Source organism: Natator depressus, chromosome 2, assembly GCF_965152275.1.
Source record: "Natator depressus isolate rNatDep1 chromosome 2, rNatDep2.hap1, whole genome shotgun sequence".
In the NCBI taxonomy this organism is placed as follows: Eukaryota; Metazoa; Chordata; order Testudines; family Cheloniidae; genus Natator; species Natator depressus.
Window position 1 is genome coordinate 160,754,445 of NC_134235.1, and position 17,538 is coordinate 160,771,982.

The window sequence follows — 17,538 nt, forward strand, 5'->3', positions numbered from 1 at the left end:
TAATTGTTTTTTTAAAAAAATAAAATCCTGAATTAATACAGCACATCTATAATTATGAATTAGTTAGTTAGGATCAAAGACACAATGGGTCACCTAATTCAAAGAAGTTCAGGGACTTTAAAAAGGAGAGAGAACAACTGTGATATGATATTAACCTAAAAAAACTTTTAGCTAAAAAGTAAAAAATCTGGTTGTCCACAGGGTCTTATTGAGAATCCTCTCCAAACTCAGAAGCTCATTTGGAAGTTAGAAAGTAACTTCACATTTCCATGTGTTTTTACCTTCCTTTTATTCAATTTATTTTTACCCTGTGCACTGAAATTGCTTCAGACCCTCAGTCAATCTCTTTGCTCACAACTTAATGCTATGAGACCAATTCTAAACAAAACTATACAGAGATTTGTCTTAGCTCAGAAATGGTGTGCCTGATTCTGCTCTCCCCTGCAGTAGTTTTGCACAGATGTAATATCATTGACTTCAGTGGACTCACTGCACTTACCTGTGTGCAGTCAGAGTCTGACAATGCACCTCCACCAAATAATCTCCTCTCCATGTTCCAAAGGCAGTTTTAGGGCCTGAACTGAAGTCGATTGCATCTTTTTGTATTTAGTTCTATGGGCTTTGCCTCAGGTCCACAGAATTCAATCAAAGGAACTCTTTAACAATGATGCATATGAAAGTTATATAAAACAAATGTTTTCCGATATGATTTCTATTCACTGTGAAGCTTAAAGAAACAGCAAAAAATGTGTACATAATTTGATCAGGACTCATTGGGTGAAATCCTGGCCTCTTTAAAATCAATGGCAAATTGCCCATTGATTTCAATGGAGCCAATAGTTTCACCGATTATATTTAGTTGCAGTTTCAAGATAGTTAATATTTGGGATGGTGAATAATTTTTAAATTGATATTCGTTTAATATCTCCATAGAGATCTACCAGTTCTAGTCAATTCTCAAAAGCAGAGTCAAGCAAAAAACAATATCTTTAGATTAGTAATTAAATTTAGAGCACAGTATAAGCCATTTTTTAAAACCATTTTTTAAAAATTTAGTCGGTCTCTCTAGATGCACAGTGGGATTGGGGTTTATTTTGAATTAATTATTCCTGACTGAATTTTTTAAAGCAAAAAGTTTGGGGGAAAAAAGTACATGGTAAATAATAAGATGCGTAGCTCTTTAGTGTATACAGTAATCAGTGTTTTATAAGCTAGGTATTGCATATGTCTCTGAGGCATGGATCCGCTTACTTGGTTTGCATTGCCAGGCTTTATCTTTATATGTTGAAGAATTTCAAATTAAGATAATCTTCCTGGAGAAGTGAGGGACCTATACTACGTCTAATATAAGATGATAACTTGCATGCTGTAGGCAGTTTGGGGGATTGTAATGCAACTGAGATGCTTATGCATATAAACTGCTTTAGGATAACTGCTGGAGGTACAATTGCCAGTCGGCTGGGGGAGAGGGGAGGGAGGGATTGGATTCCAAGTTGCAGACTTTAGAGGCTTTGGGATACTGAGAAACAGTACAATTTTATATATTCCAGCTGTGCAATAATTGTATGTTTATTTGTGATAAACCCAAATCTCTGCTTTGTAACATGCCGTTATACCCAGGAATAGCCAAAAGTTCTCAAAAAAATAGAAACACCAAGACAGAGGTCTTTTTTGAGAGAGAAGGGTTGAAAATTATACATGTATGTTTCAGAGCGTGGTGAAATTTTAAACTAATAAAAACGGTTGCTTTCAAGGTTGATAATAAATTCACAAAATGAAGAAAGTGTTTAAAAAATAAAACTTGTCACTGAAAAATATGATGAAAACATATTAGGATGACTGAACACATGTTGGCTTGAAATTTTCACTCCTTTTTTCACATTTTGATCTGTTCTGGTTGAGTCTTGTCACCTGAGGTACACGGTACTAATCCTGTTTTGCTGACTAGTGAAGTTTATCTCATGTGGAAAATGAACATTCTTTTCTGGCTGCTGTTTGGTTACTTGCTCCAGTCTCCCCTCCCTCTTCATTATAGTAACCTCTCCATCCAGCTCCACTCTCTTTCCCTTCCTTCCTTTTCCTCCTGCTTTTGTCAGTTCACCCCTTCCTGCTGTCTTGCCTCAATCCAACTCTACACCCATATTTAAATTCTGAAAAAAAATTGTTTTAAATTATTCAGAACTATTGAGTAGACACTGCTAGTCACATGAGTAGTATAACCTTTCTGCCGATAGCGTCAGAAGAAACAAGGAATGGGTCCTCATTTTAGGGGATTCTTGACAATTTTAGTTGTTTTGGCTCAAGCCCCCACCCAGTAACCCAGGGTCCTTTGCTGGGCAAATCTGTACCCACTCATGAGCACTGAGTTTAAATGAACAAACTTTATTGGGGCGGAGTGTCAAGGAGAAAAGGGAAAGGCCAGGTTGAACTCCGGTAAATATTTGCAATTTACCATCTTTCTCCACAATTTAACTCATGGTGCATAAGTCACAATCCCAAACAATTGGACCCTGAATGGGTGATGCAGTTTGTTCTGCCTACCACTCACTTCGTGGATCCCCAACTTCCTCACGTAGTTTGTGGTTCCAAGAACCCAGGAAAATCAGGGTTCGTGTTTTGTAGGCAGCTCTGCGGCTCTACCAGGTCTCCGGGTATACTAATTTCAGCAACTAGAACAGTAGAGTCCAGAGTTGTAACTAGGCATGTTAGCACCTGCAGCGAGCAAACATATTTGCACTCCCCTTGCAGGGTTTTTTTTTGGCATGTCCCCACCCCATTTTTCCACTCTTGCGGCTTTGCACCCTGGGCACCTGCCCTGCTCACCCCACCCTGGTTATGGCTCTGCCAGTCACTAGGCTGCCATAGACTGTTCCTGTTCCTCTGCTCCCCACTGTAGTGTACACGACTGCTCTCACTCTGCTGCTCAGTGTGCTGGAGTGAATGTGCTGTGGGTGAATCCAATTGCTGCTTTTGCTCTGATCTCTGGCACTGGTTAGGCAACTGGAACATCTAGTGAGTTTTGCTCACATAAGGCAAGTACAGCTCTTAGCTCAGCTCGTTCAGATTCAAGAGAATCAGTGGCCTTAGGAACCCATCAGAATATCTACTACCAAGACAGATACTCCAAAGAACAAACCAGAAACATATACTCTGTCTTCTCAAGTGCTCTTGAGGGCCTCTTTCCCCACCTCAGCAATATCAGTTTCATCAGGGTGACCCTATACCCACTCATCGTCCAGGCTTTGCTCAAGTGGGTTCCCAATAGGGTAATCTCAAAAATATGGGCCCCAACTACAAACCTTAGTTAAATTATATCCCAGCGTCCCCAAACTACCTGCAGTTAATATGTAAATGAGGCACTGCCTCACTCAGTTGACTCCCTTTTCTCTCCAGTGATGACAGCAGAGAACACAGTTGATATTTAAATGAGGTACATTCAACTGTGCTAGCTCTCCAGCAGATGCCATCAGAGAGCTCACTCAACTACCCCCTTCCCTCATAGGTAGGGCCCTACCAAATTCATGGGCACAAAAAACGTGTCACGGATCGTGAAATCTGTTTTTTTGTGTGCTTTTACCCTATACTATACAGATTTCACGGGGGAGACCAGCATTTCTCAAATTGGGGGTCCTGACCCAAAAGGGAGTTATGGGGGGTGGGTTGCAAGGTTATTTTATGGGGATTGTGGTATTGCCACCCTTACTTCTGCGCTGCTGCCTTCAGAGCTGGGTTTGCTGGAAAGTGGCGGCTACTGACTGAGGGCCCAGTTCTGCAGGCAGCGGCGCAGAAGTAAGAATGGCAATACCAGACCATGCCATCCTTAATTCAGAAAACCAAAGAACATTGTCGCTGGTGGTTTTGGGTATATGTCGTCAGTCACCCCTCCCTCTGTGAAAGCATCGGCAGACAATCGTTTCACGCCTTTTTTCCATGCAGACACCATACCACGGCAAGCATGGAGCCCGCTCAGCTCAGCTCACCATCACCGCTGTTGTTGTGTCCTGGGTGCTGCTGTCAACAGACGGTGCAGTAGGACTGCTAACCGTTGTCATACACTGCAACTCTGCTCTCTTGCTCTTGTAAATGAGCTCAGTCTCAATAGCAAATTTCTCAGTGTTGTCATCATCCACTGCTTCCACTGCAACTCTGCTCTCCTGCTCTCCTGGTGCCATGAATCCATCTCGCAGGTCCTCTCGTGGTTCTGTATAAATATATATTCTTGTGGCATCCGTTGTCATCCACCGCTTCCGCTGCAACTCTGCTTTCCTGCAGACTCCATACTACGACAAGCATGGAGCCCGCTCAGCTCACCGCTGCTGTTGTGAGCATTGGAAACACTTTGTGCATTATCCTGCACTCAGGAGTGGCGAGTTATATTCCCTTGTGGTGCTCGGGCTCCAGCAATATTCAGGGCTGGGGGCCCTGCTCCACCAATGTTTGGAGCTGGGTCTCTCCCCCGGCCCTGCCTGGAGTGGCCCCCGGTCCGGAGCGTCCACCCCTGGCCCCCACCTGCCCCACCCTGACCCCCGGAGCACCCCTGCCTAAGTGAAACTGGTGCAGCTCTCCCTGGCCTCCGCTGCCGGCACCTACAGCACAGCACAACAGCAACACCTGCAGCAGGCTGAGGCAGCTGCTGCTGCTACTGCACCTCAGGAGGGAGAGAGCGAGGGGGCACACATGTGCTTGGCAGCTGTCCCCTCCCCTCCCCTCTTCCGGCACCAGATACCGAGGGGGCTTCCAGCAGGAGACATCTGGACTGGACCTCCTTGACTCACCTGAGCAGCTGTTGGGGCTTCGGTGAGTGTTTGAGCCTGTGATCCACACCACCCTCCCAGCCACCACTCCTGCAAACACTTGGCAAGGGGCAGCCCCATCCCCCATCCCCAGTGAGGCTATGGCGAGGGGGAGCAGGGGAGGAAGGAAGCCACATGTGATGGCAGTCCCCTCACCCGCAGCACCCACCACCCCCTCCCAGAGCCCACACCCCCTCTCTGACCCCCAAACTCCCTCCCAGAGCTTGCACCCCCAGCCTAGAGCCTGCACTCAAACTCTGTTCCAGAGCCTGCACCCCTCACCCCCTCCTGCACCCCCAGAGCCTGCACCCAGCACCCAAACTCTGTCCCAGAGCCTGCACCCCTCCACCCATCCTGCACCCCACCCCATACCCCAGCCCGGAGCCTGCACCAAGAACCCAAACTACGTCCCAGAGCTTGCACCCCCCACCCCTTCCCACACACCCCCTCCTGCACCCAAACTCCCTCCCAGAACCTGCATCCAAACTCCCTCCTACACCTCCAGGCCCTGCCCCAGCCCAGAGCCTGTACCCAGCACCCAAACTCCGTCTCAGAGCCTGCACCCTCACCGCCTTCCCACACCCCCTCTCCTGCACCCAAACTCCCTCCCAGAGCCTGTACCCAAACTCCCTCCTACACCCCACTCTTTACCCCAGCCCAGAGCCTACAACCAAAGTCCATTCCAGAGCTTGCATCCCCTCCCTCTGCAGCCCCTCCCATCCCCAAACTCCCTCCCAGAGCCTGCACCCCTCCAACCATCCTGCACCCCCACCCTGTGCCCCAGCCCGGAGCCTGCATCCAGCACCCAAACTCCATCCCAGACCCTGCACCCCAGATTCCATCCCAGAGCCCAACCTCTCAACCGTCCTACACCCCAATTCCCTGCCCCAACCCAGGGCCTGCACCCCAGACCTCCTCCCCCAACCCAAACTCCCACACAGAACCTTAGGCAGGTGGGGGGGCGGAGTTTGGGGGGGGCGGGCTCTGAGCATTCTGGGCACCACCCAAATTTCTACAAACTTGTTGCCCCTGCCTGCAGTAAGTGCAGAACCTGCAAAAGCAGGTGAGAAGGCGGCGACAGCGTGATCACAATAGTGATGAGGACATGGACACAGACTTCTCTCAAAGCATGGGCCCTGGCAATTTGGACATCATGGTGGTAATGGGGCAGGTTCCAGCCATGGAACGCTGATTCTGGTCCAGGGAAACAAGCACCGACTGGTGGGACCGCATAGTGTTGCAGGTTTGGGATGATTCCCAGTGGCTGCAAAACTTTCGCATGCGTAAGGGCATTTTCATTGAACTTTGTAACTTGCTTTTCCCTGCCCTGAAATGCAAGAATACCAAGATGAGAGCAGCCCTCACAGTTCATAAGCGAGTGGCGATAGCCCTCTGGAAGCTTGCAATGCCAGACAGCTACGGGTCAGTCGGGAATCAATATGGAGTGAGTAAATCTACTGTGGGGGCTGCTGTGATCTAAGTAGCCATTGCAATCACTGAGCTGCTGCTATCAAGGGTAGTGATTCTGGGAAATGTGCAGGTCATAGTGGATGGCTTTGCTGCAATGGGGTTCCCTAACTGTGGTGGGGAGATAGACAGAACGCATATCCCTATCTTGGGACCGGACCACCTTGGCAGCCAGTACATAAACCGCAAGGCGTACTTTTCAATGGTGCTGCAAGCACTGGTGGATCACAAGGGACGTTTCTCCGACATCAATGTGGGATGGCCAGGAAAGGTGCATGACGCTCGCATCTTCAGGAACTCTGGTCTGTTTCAACAGCTGCAGGAAGGAACTTACTTCTCAGACCAGAAAATTACCCTTGGGGATGTTGAAATGCCTGTAGTTATCCTTGGGGACCCAGCCTACCCCTTAATGCCATGGCTCATGAAGCCGTACACAGGCACCCTGGACAGTAGTAAGGAGCAGTTCAACTATAGACCGAGCAAGTGCAGAATGGTGGTAGAATGTGCATTTGGACATTTAAAAGCTTGCTGGCGCAGTTTACTGACTCGGTTAGACCTCAGTGAAACCAATATTCCCATTGTTATTGCTGCTTGCTGTGTGCTCCACAATATCTGTGAGAGTAAGGGGGTGACATTTATGGTGCGGTAGGAGGTTGAGGCAAATTGCCTGGTGGCTGATTACACGCAGCCAGACAGCAGGGTGATTTGAAGAGCACAGCTGGGTGCCCTGCACATCAGAGAAGCTTTGAACCCAGTTTCATGACTGGCCAGGCTATGGTGTGACAGTTCTCTTTGTTTCTCCTTGATGAAAACCTGCCCCCTTGGTTGACTCTACTTCTCTGTAAGCCAACCGACCTCCCCGCTTCGATCACCGCTTTCAGAGTCGTTACTGTTTCAAAATCATGCATTCTTTATTAATTCGTCATACAAATAGTGAGAAAACTCTCAAGGTAGCCCGGGAGGGGTGGTTGAGGAGGGAAGCACCGGGTGGGGTGGTGGATGAGGGGAGGTGGGAAGGACAAGGCCACACTACAGTTCAAAACTTATTGAATGCCAGCCTTCTGTTGCTTGGGCAATCCTCTGGGGTGGAGTGGCTGGGTGCCTGTAGCCTCTCCACCCCGCCCCCTCGCGTTCTTGGGCATCTGGGTGAGGAGGATATGGAACTTGGGGAGGAGGGCAGGCGGTTATACAGGGGCTGCAGTGGCGGTCTATGCTCCTGCTGCCTTTCCTGCAGCTTCACCAGACGCCTGAGCATGTCAGTTTGCTCCCCCATTAGCCTCAGCATTGCATCCTGCCTCTTCTCATTGTGCTCCTCCCTCCTCACATCGCATTCATTTAACGCTTTCCTGGACTCTGCCATTGTTTGCTTCCACGCATTCTGCTGAGCTTTTTCAGTAGGGGAGGACTGCATGAGCTCTGATAACATGTCATCACGGGTGCGTTTTTTTCGCCTTCTAATCTGCGCTAGCCTCTGGGACAGAGATGATAGAGGGAGAGTAGAAACATTTGCAGCTGCGGGAGGAAAAAAAGGGAGAGGGGTATTTAAAAACATACATTTTAGAGAACAAAGGGAAGACTATTTCAAGCAATTCACTTTACATAGCACACGTGCTTTTGGTACAAGGTCGCATTTTGCCTCTTATATTGAGTGCCTGCAGGTTTGGTGTGAGACATCACACATGCTCGGCTGGGCAACAGAATTCGGCTTGCAGGCAGTAAGACAAAGGGTTTCGGCTTCTTCAACCTTCATAACATGTGGGAATGGTTTCAAACAGCAGCACCCTCCTTTCCCATAGCAAGCAAAGCCCATTGTGTTGGCCATTTAAAAGGAGGGGCTGCAGTTTTAGTGTGAATGTGCAGCACAACCTGACCCCCCCACACACACACCCAATTCTCTGGGATGATCGCTTCAACCCCACCCCACCCCCCACCATATGGCTAGTATCAGGGAAGATCCCTGTCAGCCAAACGCGAACAGCTCAGCATGACTGGGCCTTTCCCCACCACGTGGCTAACAGTGGGGATGATTTCTTTTCATCCAAAGGCAAACAGCCCAGCGGGAAAGGGCACCTCTGAATGTTCCCTTGGCATAGTAAAGTGTCCTACCATGGAGGACGGCATAAGGATGCCCTCCCCAGAAACCTTCTGCAAAGGCTTTTAGAGTACCTCCAGGAGAGCTTCATGGAGATGTCTCTGGAGGATTTCTGCTCCATCCCCAGACATCTTAACAGACTTTTCCAGTAGCTATACTGTCTGCGAATGCATCCCAAGTCTTCAGGGCAAATCAATCATTAAACACAATTACTTTTAAACCCTGTATTATAGTTACAAAGGTACACTCACCAGTGGTGCCTTCTCTGGCTTCATGGTCCGGGAGCCCGCCTTGGGAGGGTTGGGAGGGTATGGGCTCCAGGGTAATGAACAGTTCCTGGCTGCTGGGGAGAAGGTATTCTCCACTTGCCTGCTGTGCGCTATCCTCAACTTCCTCCTCCTCATCATCTTCCTCATCCACAAAATCCTCATCCCTGTTGTGTGAGACTCCCCCTTACAGGTGTCCATGGACAGTGGTAGGGTAGTGGTAGGGGCCCCCCCTAGAATTTCATGCAGCTCATCATAGAAGTGGCATGTATGGGGCTCTGACCCGGAGCAACCGTTTGCCTCCTTTATTTTTTGATAGGCTTGCCTGAGCTCCTTAATTTTCACGCCGCACTGCTGTGCGTCCCTGTTGTAGCCTCTGTCCATCATGCCCTTGGAGATTTTGACATATATACTGGCATTTCGTCTTTTGGAATGGAGTTCTGCCTGCACGGATTCTTCTCCCCATACAGTGATCAGATCCAATACCTCCCGTTCAGTCCATGCTGGAGCTCTTTTGCGATTCTGGGACTGCATGGTCACCTGTGCTGATGAGCTCTGCATTGTCACCTGTGCTGATCAGCTCGCTATGTTGGCCAAACAGGAAATGAACTTCAAAAGTTCCTGGGGCTTTTTCTATCTACCTGGCCAGTGCATCTGAGTTGAGAGTGCTGTCCAGAGCAGTCACAAAGGAGCACTCTGGGATAGCTCCCGGAGGCCAATATCATCGAATTGTGTCCGCACTACCCCAAATTCGACCCAGCGAGGTTGATTTTAGCACTAAACCCCTCGCCGGGGAGGAATACAGAAATCGATTTAAAGAGTCCTTTAAGTTGACAAAACAGGCTTGGTCATGTGGACGGGTGGAGGGTTAAATCGACCTAAGGCTGCTAAATTCAACCTAAACTCGTAGCGTAGACCAGGGCTAAGACTATCATCCACTGGAAACAGTTCTTTGATGGGAAGGAGCAACCTTTGGATTTCAGGGTGAATTAGCCATCTACACAAACAGAGACAGATGATTTATTGCAAGTATTTGTCCAGGCACTGCAGGAGGATTACAGCGGTGTACAGTATGGGCCTAGTTCACATTTACAATAAAACAAGCAGTGTAAAGGGGCCTTGAAGAAAGGTATACATTTAACTACAGCAACATTTAAATGAATCTCTAATAGTATAATCCTCTTTCCCATAACTTGAAGGAATGGATAAAGTCATTAACTACTATCCTTACAAATTACAAGATCAAAAAGATAAATATGAAGATATACGGCAACAATATATAAGTTCCTTCAGCAAAAACATGAGCCTTAAGAGACAGGTAAATACTATTAATACAGCTTATTAGTTCCTTTGAAATGTCTGTTCATTATACATAAAGACCTACAATAGCAAACTTTAGCAAAAGTTGCCTGAATCTGTCCTGAATATGGTTAGTGTAGCATAGGCCAGACAAAATCATTTTCAATACTGTTGCAGGAAGTATGGCTGAGATTTCAGTACTGCCAAGCCTAAGCATTCAAAACTCATGAGTCAGGCCCCAAAAGAAAATGAGATTGTTTAACAGATCGTAAGATTTAAAAGAAAAACTTGGGGTTCTTTTAGTCTTCTGGTTTTCAAACCTTTAAGCTACACTCAGTTCATGATTTTAGGCTTTTTTTTTTTACACAACCATGAGTTCTAGAAACTTATTTAAAAAAATAAAATAAATGCTGATATTCTCGCATATCAAACTGTCTCCAGGAACTGGGGCTTTAAGTTTTATCTGGTATATTGGCACTCAGTGTGTTCTCAAAGCTGATTTGAGGGAGCCATTGCTGAAAACTATTTTCAATTTCCTAGTGTAGACAGGTTGTTTTCCCTATCACAGTAGCACCCAAAATGTGCTAGGTTCTGAGCAAACAAAAAGAAAGGCACACTTCCTGCCCTGGAAAACTTAAGCAATATGTTTCCCTTTTGATAATGTTGTTTCTCTGTCATTGTATAGAGGGTATATCTCTGTGGCTATAATGAAGAGCCAGATCCTCAGACAGCATAAATGGGTATGACTTCATTGACTTCAAAGGATCTATGGTGATTTACACCACCTAAGGATCTAGCCCAGTATTCCTGCATCCTTTTATTCGCCTTCACATGACGGTGTCTTTTTTCTATCTGCAAAGATAAAATTATAGAAGAATTCAGATGCTATGAAAATCTGACACCAGATCAGAGAAAGGGCAGAGAGTGGTTATTCACACCAGCCACGCATGCCAGCTGTCCTAGTAGTCAAACATGGCTAACCAATTGATGCCAGAGAACAGGTTTATGAAGCTTTGTATCACTGATAAAATATTACTTAAGATATCAGATGCTGTGAATTAGTCAGGTTTAGATTTACTCCATTTGGTTGATAGTTGTAGTGTTAGGGGATTAGAGGGGCTGATCCAAGCCCAATTAGGGAATTCTTCCCTTGATTTCATTGGTCTTTGGAAGAGGCTTAGAGAAAACACCTGAAATCCACTGTCCGAGATTTCAGGGGCTGGCCACAAGGCCGTCCCTAGCTATTTTGGTGCTCTACACAGCCCCCCGCCCGCCCCCCAGGCCTCCATGGGGGAGAGCAAGGAGGGGGCTGGCCCCAGGCCTCTGTGGGGGACGGTGGGGAGGGGTGCTGGCCACTTCCTGCTGGAAGTGGAGTGACCTGGCCCCAGCCTGCTCTGCTCTCCTGGCTCCCAGGCTTGGGGGGAGGGGGGAGGGGGACCGCCCCCCAGCAGTCGCTGGCGGTGCGGCTGGGAGCCAGGGGAGTGGAGCAGGCTGGGGCCGGGTCACTCTACTTACTGGTGAGTGCAGGGAGCCCAACCACTTCTGGAGTCCTCAGGGGAGTGGGGGCGAGGCTGGGGCGGAGCAGGGGCAGGGGCCATGGGGAAAAGGCAGAGCAGGGGCTGGAGCAGCACTCAGCTGTGCAGGGCACCAGGAAATTTGGTGCCCCAAATTTCCTGGTGCCCTTCGCAGCTGCATACTTTGCGTATGGGTAAGGATGGGCCTGGCTGGCCACATCAGTCACCCCTTTCCTCCCTGAGGAGAACCTGCGGGGAGCTGTCTGAGTTTCCACACACAGTTAAGAGAAGAGCTGGTTGCAGCCCTTTAAACACTGTGGAGCAATTTGTACTCTCTCTCTGCCTCAAAATTGATCTGAAGCTCTTTTTGTGGTGTGGCTGTGGTGAAGAGAGGACTGTGAAATGTGGACAGAGGAGGGAGATAGGCTGTTTTGGTGAAATTTAATATAAGAGGGAGGGTTGGGGAGGGAAATACAATATGCACTATACTTTTGACATGTTGTATATATATTGCTTGGCTATTATCTTTTAGTCTGTGTATTTCTGGGTTTTATCCTGTCTATCTAAGGTAGAGCTAGACTGCACACAAAACAAAACACAACCACATCATCAAGTCTCAGAGCCTGGATCAACTGGCTCAAGCTCACAGGGCTCACACTGTGATGCTAAAAACAGCAGTTTACACATTGCTGCTGGGGCTGGAGCCTTGGCTCTGAAACCCAGAGTGAGGGGAGGGCCTCAAAGCCCAGTTTCCAGCCTGAGCAAGAACGTCTACACTGCTGTTTTTAGCCCTGTAGTGTGAGTCCTGCAAACCTGATTCACTTGACCTGGGCTCTGAGACTTGCTGCCATGGGTGGGTGTATATAATGGGTTTTTTTTGTTTGTTTGTTTTACTGTGTAGAAGTACTCTTAGATTCTAAGCTTTTTGGGGCAGGGACTATCTTTCTTTCTGTTTCTTCAGCACCCAGAACAATAAGAACCCAAATCTAGATGCTGCTGTAATGCAAATAAATGATAAAGGAGGATGGATGAAGGGTCCAGTGTGCAGGAATATGCAGAGGGAGAACACCACATTAAATTTAACATAACAAATTATTCAGGAACACAGGTACTGGGATTTTTCCATCTGTGGTCAATGAGAGCAAAATAGAGTCTAGAAAAGACATTAAGAAATGCTCAAACAAACAAACAACCATAGCTCTTCATGAAGCTAGAAGTTTTGATGAATGTTGTATAAGCCTAGAACTAGGAGAATTAAAAATCAGACATGTGCTCAGAATTGCTGCACTTTTGCAACTGCCTGTAGAATGCAGTGGTATTTTGAATTTTTACTTTTAGAAAACTTTGGAAGGCAAAAAAACTCTTACGATTCCCATCGAGTGTGGGAAATAATGTGAAATAAAGTGGATGTGAGAAGAGAACATTTGAACATGGATATTATCTAACAGGTTTGTTCATGTTTTTCTGATATGCTACCAGTTATAAAACAGTCCATGACAGGATGAGTAAATTTGCACAAGGAACCATTTTATAGATCATTAGAGCACATTATGCTACACATGACCTATATGTAAACCTGAACTTAGTCAGAATTTTAGCAGGCAAAATAAAGCAACCCTTGATAAAGACTTTATTATTCAATCAATCATTTAATGTACATAGCATCCTTTGTGTGGAAGTATCTAAATGCATTTACGACAGCGCACTTTGCCATGAATATAAAAAGCTACAACCAGCTGCAATGAGCAAAAGCAGAGACAGGGATGTAAGACAACATTAACTCTCTCTCCCACCCCCACAATAGTAGAATGTTGTATATGGAAATGACATTCTGCGTTGAATGAAGGATCCATAATATTGCAAACAAAATACTAAAATAGTATGTGAATATTGGTAATGCCGATGTTGCATGTCGGAAGTTAATGACAACGTTGTCGAATAGCAAGCTCAACTGGAATAATTTAATCAAAGATTATCAGTCAGATTAGTACAGCATTATACAAAATAAAGAAAAAATAAATACATTACTACCCTTGACATAAGGTAAAGAGCTGGTTCTATGTCTCTTCTTCACTGTAACTGACAGGATATCCAGTTTCATCCCCCAACTAAGTTCCAAAACTTCTGTCATTCTATAGGGTTTTTAGACAAAAAGACCCCTCTTTGACAAAAATACCCTCCGAGAGCAATATGTTCTTATTTCATTTCTTATGTTCTGATGGGATTTTCTTTAATATTGCCACATTCTTAGTTTACCAGATTGATGTGCGAAGGCATAATTATTTACAGCGGAGAGGACCAACGTTCTTCAAGATAATATCTCTCAGTGGGTCTTCCCCCAACCCATAATCATTATTCCCTATTGATTCTCCCATAGGAAACATCTGCTGTCACAATCGTTACTCATCAGTCTTCCAGGTTTATATATGCTTATGTAAGCATTATATACATACACTGGACCCTCGCTAGAAAGCTACAACCAGCTCTATTCCAACCCCAACAATAATATAATGCCAAGTACTGCATTATAGCGGGGACCGTATTAAAATGAAATTGTATTTTTGTGACCAAAACTTCAGTACAGGTATGTGTAGTTGTGTATTTGCAGGTTATAGCGGCCTAACGATAGCATCAAAACTCAGAACTGTCGCAAAAACCGAGTCTACAAGATACAGTACTCACCACGGGCGTCGGTGGAAATTGTGTTTTGAAATGGAAGCCATTTTAATGAATTTGGTTAAATTTGGTGTGCTTTGTTTTGATTGTCCGCTTTCAGGCGCCATGAACTTCTATCTTCGCGTATGGACTGCCATAGAGAAATTTATATACACCGTATATATAAATATGTATATAGAAATTTTTGTAGCGCTAATTACCTTCACATCCATAAAGTATAGAAAACCTTAGAAAATAAACTCCTACTTGAAGGAAACAATGAATGAGAAAAAAAGTGTTGCTTTATTAGAGATTGAAAGTAGACATTACAATAAATTAGTCTAGTTTTTCTTAAAAAAGTCGGTGAGTTCCTTTTGCTTCTTGCTGCTGTGCTGCTTCCGCTTAGCAAACTGCAAAAGACTACGTAGCTGCATAATTTTTATAGGCTCAATGTCTTGCATCTCAAAGCAGTCTATAAGCCGGCTACGGTCGCAGTTGACTTTGGAATGACGTCTACTTCCTCTTCTTCTTCCACGGCGAAGGCCAATTCTTTAGCTCGTGGAATGTTGTTTGGTCATACTGCCTGAAGAATTTGGTCATCTGTTAGACTTTCAGCAATGGAACAAAATTCTTCTGCTTTATCGTCGCCTCTTATCCAGGACTCAATATTTTGTGGCAGAACAGTTACCCCGAGCCAGGACAGTTGCTGGGACAGCTCCTGCATCCACTCCATGTCTGTTCTTCCAACTTCTTCCTTTGTAAATCCCTCAAAGTCGAATTCCTCTTCAGACTGTGATCTGCTTTCTTCATTTTCTTCCAGGAGTGGGTGGCCAAACGACTCTCTCAACATCCCATCCAACAGTGGCTTATTGTTTCCAGGAATAAATTCCAGGAATCGCCGCCAGTGTAAAAGAAGTCTTTTATACTCAACTTCTTCAGAAAATCGGTGACAGACAACTTGCTTTCTATCATTTATCATACCAAGTTCCATCAATAGTGCTGCTTAAAAATGGCGATAACACCTTGATCAAGCACTGGATTTTGGAAGTTGTTTTTTAGGTATGTATTCGACCCATATTTTACCATCACGGATTCTGAGTTTTTCAGCCGGAGGATGCACTGGACAGTTGTCTAGCAAAAGAACAGCCTTTTCTTCTAAGTGTTTTGCCCGCAAATGCTTTCACACAGAAGGGACAAATTCGGTGAAGAACCATTGTTCAAAAATCTAACTTGTCATCCAGGAATTTTTGGAGTTCTTGTATGAAAACGGCAGGCAATTCACATTTACGTGATGAAAGCACCGAGGCATGCAAGACTTTTCAATGCACAATGGTTTTAATTTATGCTTGCCTGTTGCACTCACACAAAACAATAAAGTAAGGCGATCTTTTGCCTGTTTATATCCTTCTTTCTTACGTTCATCTGTTCTGACAGCCAGGGTTTTATCAGGCAACATTTTATAAAATATTCCTGTTTCATCTGCATTGTAAACCTGTTCCTCCGAGTAACCCTCTGCCTGTAAAATTTCCCTCATCTTCGCAGGGTATGATTGCGCGGTGTCGGCGTCAGCAGAGCGTTTTTCTCCCGAAACTGAGAGATTTTGTGTCTTTTCTAAAATCACCATAGCCAACCTGAACTTGCCTTAAAATTGCCAAATTCACCATTAAGTTCCCGATCAATTTTTTCCACTTGCATGGTTATAAGCGGACCGGAGATCGGAATGCCTTTCTGCTGTTCTTGCACAAACCACGTGTATACCGCAGAATCAAGATTGGCATCATTCGCTAAATGGGCTCGTTTTTTTTGAAGGTCATGCTCTTCATCCAGGTTATGCATGTAAGTTCTGAGCTTGTCAACATTCTTTAGCCATCCACGAAAGGTGGACTCGTTAATGGCAATATTGCGGCTAATCTTTGCCTGGGTTTCACCATTTCTAAGTCGTTTGATAGCATCCAATTTCTCCTGCACCGAGTAAGCCTTCCTTTTGCCTGACATTTTTGACATCTTTCTAAAGATAAATAATTTTTTATTACATTACATCTGTATGGCGTTCTAGGCCTACAGAAATCATCTTAGGGACTTGACTAAATTATTTCAGTGATGCAATCTTCACAAATGCATGGTGATGATGGTAGAACAAAAAACTTGTACAAACCTTGGAGAATTCTGCCCAGGCGAAAATCTCATAGAAATATGACGTTGATGCTTTATAGCCGGCTAACTCGGTAACGTACACAATCGTGGACTCGATATTTTGTGGCAGAACAGTTACCCTGAGCCCGAAGAGTTTCTAAGACAGCTTCTGCATCCACTCCATGTCTGTTCTTCCAACTTCCTCCCTTGTAAATCCTCCCCTTGAAGTCGAATTCCTCCCCTTGAAGTCGAATTCCTCGACAGACTGTGATACAGTACATGTGTCTTTCCTTCAACAATCTTGCATGAATGATAAGGTAATGAACACCAAGGTCACTTAAAACTCAAAAAAATTGTTCTGTACTTAAATTTGGGATCCATGACCGTGACTGCATTGTATCCGAATTCGCGTTATATAGATGCGCATTCTAGCAAGGGTCTGGTGTATATATGTCAGGGTTCCCTCCCCACTCTGAACTCTGGGGTACAGATGTGGGGACCCGCATGAAAGACCCCCTAAACTTATTTCTTCCAGCTTAGGTTAAAACTTCCCCAAGGCAGAAATCCTTTCCTTGTCCTTGGACAGTATTTCTGCCATCACCAAGTAATTTAGACAAAAATCCAGGAAAAGGGGCCACTTGGAGTCACTGTTTCCCCAAAATATTCCCCCAAGCCTCTTCACCCCCTTTCCTAGGGAGGCTTGAGAATAATATACTAACCAATTGGTTACAAAGTGAGCACAGACCAAACTCTTGCATTTTTAGGACACTGAACATCAATCAGGTTCTTAAAAGAAGAATTTTATTTAAAAAAAAAGTAAAAGAATCACACCTGCAAAATCAGGATGGAAGGTAACTTTACAGAGTAAATAAAAAGACTTAAAACACAGAGAATTCCCCTCTAGGCTCAGCTTAAAAGTTACAAAAAACAGGAATAAAATTCCCTCTTAGCATAGGGAAAATTCACAAGCTAAAACAAAAGATAATCTAACACATTTTGAATAATTTCAGGTATCTTTTCAGGAGATGGTTTACCTGCTTGGTCTATCTCTCTGTCCAGAGAGGGAACAAACAAAAAGAGCACAAACAAAACCTCTCCCCACAGCAGATTTGAAAGTATCTTCTTTCCTTATTGGTCCTTTTGGTCAGGTGTCAACCAGGTTATTTGAGCTTCTTAACCCCTTACAGGTAAAGTGATTCTGTACCTCTGGCCAGGATGGATTTTATATTACTACATACATAAAGGTTGATACCCTTCCCTTTATATTTATGACTATATATATATATAGGAATGGTTTCAAAGAATATCTGGAATTCTAT